The following is a 5,869-nucleotide window of genomic DNA, read 5'->3' on the forward strand; positions in this document are numbered from 1 at the left end:
GAGAGAGGATGGGAAGGGTGAAAGGAACAACCAAAAATTTGTGCCTCCAGCTATCAAGGAAAAGACTCAGAGAGGCAGTTTTCTGCTAGTATGGGAATGAGACCCTGGAACTGATTCCCACTGTGGGACTCCTAGATTTAAAAAAAAAAGAAAAAAAAGAAAAAGAAAAGAAAAGAAAGGGTGACCGGTTATCTCAGTTGGTTAGAGCATGGTGCTAGTAACACCAAGGTTGCCGGTTTGATCCCCATATAGGGCACTGAGCTGTGCCCTGCTAAAAAAAGAAAGAAAGACAAAAAAATATGTGTGTGTGTGTGGTATGGGAACGATTTCTCAACTGCTAGTAACCCCAAATTCATTTTAATAATTTTATATTATCTAATACATTTTTCTGCTAATATTCTCTGTGAGCAAAAATTAAAAGGTAGAAAAAAGAATACGGAGTTTTCTCAAAGAATTAAAAATAGATCTACCATACAATCTAGCAATTCCTCTTCTGGATATATACGCAAAGGAAATGAAAAATGAATTTCAACAAGATATCTGCACTCGCATGTTTATTGCAGTATTATTCACAATAGCCAAGATATGGAAACTACCCAAATGCCTATCAGTGAATGAATAAAAAAAGATGTGGTACACATGCACAATGGAATGCTTTTCAACCATGAGAAATATCCTCCATTTGTGACAACATGGATGGACCTCGAGGACATTATGCTCAGCAAAGTAAGTCAGACACGGAAAGACAGCACTAAGTGATATCACTTATATGTAGAATCAAAAAAGTTAAACTTGTGAAAAACAGAATAAAATGATGGTTACCAGGGTGTGGGGAGGACAAGAGTGATGGTGTTCAAGGGTACAAACTTGTAACAAGTAATAAATAAGCCCCAGAGACATAATGACAGTATGATGAATATAGACAATAATATTGTACTATAATTATGTAATGTGATAAATGTCACATTTTTCAATTATATAAATGACTCCCTATCCTTCCCATAAATCCCCTTTTTCTTCCACAATTTTTACAACTTTGAGCAAGACAAACAATCCAGAGCTTACTTGACTTCCATTTCAAGCCCTGATGACAACAAACACATTGTCTTCTGAGCCCTGACAAAGGTTAGCAAGGTAATAGGAAGCCCAGTAGCCAGCCCTGTTTTAATCCTTGTAGTCTGTCTGTCTGTCCACCCATCTCTATCTGTGAAGTATCTGGCTAGCTATGTCACCATCCCTGATTCATAGGACAATATAAATGTGTTTCCTGAGCAAAAAACTGTCCTACGCATTGTGTTTTTTTAATTTACTGCCTTTTGGCACATTCGTCTACCTTATTTGAATATGTAGCAATCCCTCCCTCTCTCCTAAACTGGCTGTGAATATTAAATGAAACTTACTGAACCAAACCAGCGTCAGCCTTTCAACTGCCTTTCTCTGACCACGCTACTTTATTTTTTCAGCTTTATTGAGGTATACTTAATATACAACATAATGCACGTATTTAATGTATACATTTTGCTAAGTTTGCACATATACATACACCTGTGATATTGTCCTCACAATCAAGGCAATAAACCTATCCATCACCTCCAAACGATTTCTTGTGTCCCTTTGCTGTTTGGAGGTGGGGGTAAGAAAACTTAACATGAGATCTACCTTTACAACAAGATTTTAGTGCACAACATTGTATTGTTAACTATAAGCCCTATGTTGTATAACGGATCTCTAGAACTTACTCATTTTGTACCCATTGAAAATACCTCCCCATTTCCTTTCCTCCCAACCCCTAGAAACCACCATTCTCTTCTCTGATCCTATGAGTTTAACTATTTTAATACCTCAGATAAGTGGAATCCTGCAGCATTTGTCCTTCTGTTACTGGCTTATTGCACTTAGCATGATGTCCTCTGTGTTCATTCACATTTCTCAAAAGGCAGGATTTCCTTCTTTTTTTAAGTCTGAATAATATTCTCTTGTATGTGTATACCACATTTTCTTTATCCATTCGTCAGTGGATATTTGCATTATTTCCATATCATGGCTATTATGAATAATAACACTGCAATGAACATGAGAGTGCAGCTATCTTCAAGATACTGATTTCAAAACTTTTGGATAAATATCCCAGAATGAGATTGCTGGATTACCACATTCCCCCTTCTAGTCCTCACTGGTCCCTTCCCAGCTTTCTCACTGTCAGCAGCACATAGCTCAGGCTAATCCTCTCTCTAATTTTTTCCTATTTATTTTGATTATTGACCGTTTCTCATACAAGGTCAACTCCATGAGGACAGGGACCTTAAAAGAAAAAAACATTTTATTAATATTTAACACAAGTAAAGAAAAGTACAGATTGATGGCACTACAAAGTGAACATGCTGCATAATCCCACAGACCAAGGGGAAGAAGTCAAAACCTCTCCTCAGGGTAATCTCGACATCTAATACCACACGTCCATTTTGTCTGCTTTTGAATTTTATGAAAAGGGAATTTTACAGTATGAACTCTATTATGTCCATCAACATCATGCTTTGAGATCAGTCCATATTGTATATTTATTCTCATTGCTCTGTGGTATTTCACTGTGTGACTATTTACTTATCCATTCCACTGGTGATGGTCATTTGGGTGCTTTCCAGTTGGACTTACGGGTTGAACTGTGTCCTCAAAAAAGATATACTAACCACTGTACCTGTGAATGTGATCTTATTTAGAAATAGGGTCTTTGCAGACACAATCAAGTTAAGATAAGGTCATTAGGATGGGCTCTTAATCCAGGATGACTGGTGTCTCTATAAGAAGGAGAAAATTTGGACACAGGCACACCCACACAAAGAGAGAACACCATGTGATGACAGGGGCAGAGATTGGAGTGATGCGGCTGCAAGCCAAGGAAGGCCAAGGATTGAAAGCCACCATCAGAAGCTAGTAGGTGGAGGCCAGGAAGGAGTCCACTCAGAGTCTTAAGAGTAAGCATGGCCCTGTTGACACCTTGATTTTCAATATCTAGTCTCCAGAACCAACAGAGAATAGATTTATCTTGTTTAAAACCACCCAGTTTGTGGTACTTTATTATGGCAATCCTAAGAAACTAATACAGGGCTATTGCAAATAGTACTTCTACAACCATTTTAGTACATGTCTTTTGCTAAAGCTATGCACACATTCTTTACACTCACAGATCTCAGACTGGCTGGGCTCATCTGAGCAGTTTTTACTTGAGGTCTCGCATATAGTTGTAGCTACATGACAGCTGGGGCTGGAGTCACCCAAAGGCTTCTTCAGTCACATGTCTGATGCCTGCACTAGTTTTGCTGGAAACAGCTGGGCAATTGCTGGACACCTCTCTCTCCATGCAGCCTCTCTATGTGACTTGGGCTTCCTCACAGCAGAAGGTCACAGTGTAGTTGGACTTCTAACATGGCAGCTGCCTTCCTCCAGCATGAACATTCTAAGAAAAGGAAGTGGACACTGCCAGTTCTCTTAAATTAGGCCCAGAACTAGCGGAGTGCCACTTGCACCATAGAAATGGCCGTCATAAGCCAGATAAGACTTAAAGGGATGTGTCACTCTTTCCACCTCTTGAGGAGTGGAATGGCACACGTGTGTCTGGAGGGTAGGAAGGAATTGGTGGTGGCATTCTTGAAGATACTGCCACACTCAGTAAGAGTTCGATAGTTGCATGTGACTAAGACCCCCCCCCCCGCCGTTAAGTAAAACAAAACAAACAAACAAACAAAATGAATTTGTTAAAAGGATGGGATAGCTCATAGAGGCAATGGCAAAACTTTCAGAAAATATAGGAACGCGAGAAGTTCTAGCTTCCTAGCAATTACAAATGGACAAGCTTTTCCAGGTATAACCACGGGAAAAATCAACATCATCTCTTTCTGGTATTTGAGTTTCTCTCTTCAAGATTCAAATTCCAGGGTGAAAAAAATGTTACAGCATAAATTGGATCATGTGTACACACCTTGTTCAAGAGGAGGAAAAATCCTTGAACTCATTATCCCACCGCATAAAATGGGGGAAGGAAATTGCGGAACTTTTCCAGAGCAGGGGACATGGAAGACAGGTTGGACAAACAACAGATACGCATTGTCCAGGATCCCTCAGGTGTAACTTTGCCTGAAATAAGAGAACCAGTCAGGGTCTTCCCACTCTCTATATTTTTCTTATCATCTGCCTATGTTATATTGTCTGTTTATATCAATTCAGTGCAATCTTAGCAAACTTAAAACATATCATTTGTTTGGAATTTATTAACCCTTATTATTTTATATAGTTTAGAACCAATAACATTTCCCCATCCTTTATAATCTTTATCAGGAAGAGTGAACTTGATAGTATTTGGAAGAAAAATGACATTATTTAGCATCTCTTCTAATGTTTCTCTTAAGTGTAAATGAAGATGACATTCAAGGGAAGAAATTTGTATAGTAAGCTACCACACTTTTTTACTTCTTATTATGAAAAATTTCAAAGATATGCAAAAGTAGAGAGGATAGTGTAATGGAATTCCATATTTCAATTACTAATTAATCTAGTTAATCTGGGATTATTCTGGCTGCTCACACTTTGTTAGCAGATGCCTCTGGTATCCCTAAAACATCACTTTGGCTGCCTCTGAATTCATCTCTGGCAGGCAGTTTCCTGGTCTTTGGCTTTCTGGCCCAGGAATATTTCTAGTGCTGCAGTAGCTTGCTCAACCTTAATACCCATGAAGCACAGCCTGCAAGTGCTTGGGCATTAATACACCCCAGTGGCTACCCACAGTCAAAGAAGGATTTAAATGCTCCAGCCTTCTGTCCTTCTGCCCATTTCTGACAGACATCATGTAAACTTCTCAGTGTTCTCAGGCTTCTGAGTCCTGCGTTGCCTACAGCAGCGATTGATGAAGCTTCCTTACATTGGCTTTTCCTTCCTCCATGCTTTATCCTTCTTAATCCCTGCTTCTGCCGCCTACAGCCGTCTTTCAGAAAGCTTCCTGGACCTAAGTTCCTGTCTCAGGGTCTGTACTCTGGGGGATCCAAACTAACACTGGCATCCTTCATCCAATCATATCTTTTGGTTACCATCAAAGTCTAATCTTCACTTATATGAAGCCCATTTTTCAGACAAGATGCAATGTAGTTTTAAAGATGGTGACCAATGTGACTAACGACTATAGAGAAATTAGGAGCAGCATAATTCTGCTTTTCTACAAAAACTAAGAGTAACATTCTCTTCCAATATTCTTGCTTAGCTAGAAAGAAAGGAAGGAAGGGAGGGAGGGAGGGAAGAAAAAAGGAAGGAAGGGGAGGAAGGAAGGAAGGAAGGGGAGGGAGGGAGGGAGGAAGGGAGGGAAGGAGGGAGGACGGAAGGAAGGAAGAGGAGGTAGGAAGGGAGGGGAGAGGAGGGGAGGGGAGTGGAGGGGAGAGGTAGATAAACTGTTTTTTTTTTTCCTGACAGTTTTTACTACAGAATAAAGTGTGCTTTAGAAGCTGAATATCAGTAACTTTACTCACCCGATCTGAATTCTGAGCTTTACTTCCAAATCCCAAACTAGAGCTTTCTAACCCATGAGTACCCTTAGGATGTGTTAGCAAGTGAGTTGGCTGTCAGCACCTTGAGACCTGGGAGCATACCCAGGCCCCCAGGGAAGCTGGGCCCAAGGGTCAGAGGACAGCACTAGTGTCTCTAATGGGAAACAGATGCTCCCAGCTGTCGCCTGCCATCAGCCTGCTCACCAACTGTTTTCAGCCCTGGCTCCTTCTGGACCAATCCAGCTGTATAAACACACTTTTATCCACAAGCTGACTGTGGGGGCAGCCAACGGATCTGTCTTCTTTTCTGTGAGGAGAGCCTGCCTGTGTTGAATCCAAGG

Source organism: Rhinolophus ferrumequinum, chromosome 23 (genome assembly GCF_004115265.2).
Source record: "Rhinolophus ferrumequinum isolate MPI-CBG mRhiFer1 chromosome 23, mRhiFer1_v1.p, whole genome shotgun sequence".
Lineage (NCBI taxonomy): Eukaryota > Metazoa > Chordata > Mammalia > Chiroptera > Rhinolophidae > Rhinolophus > Rhinolophus ferrumequinum.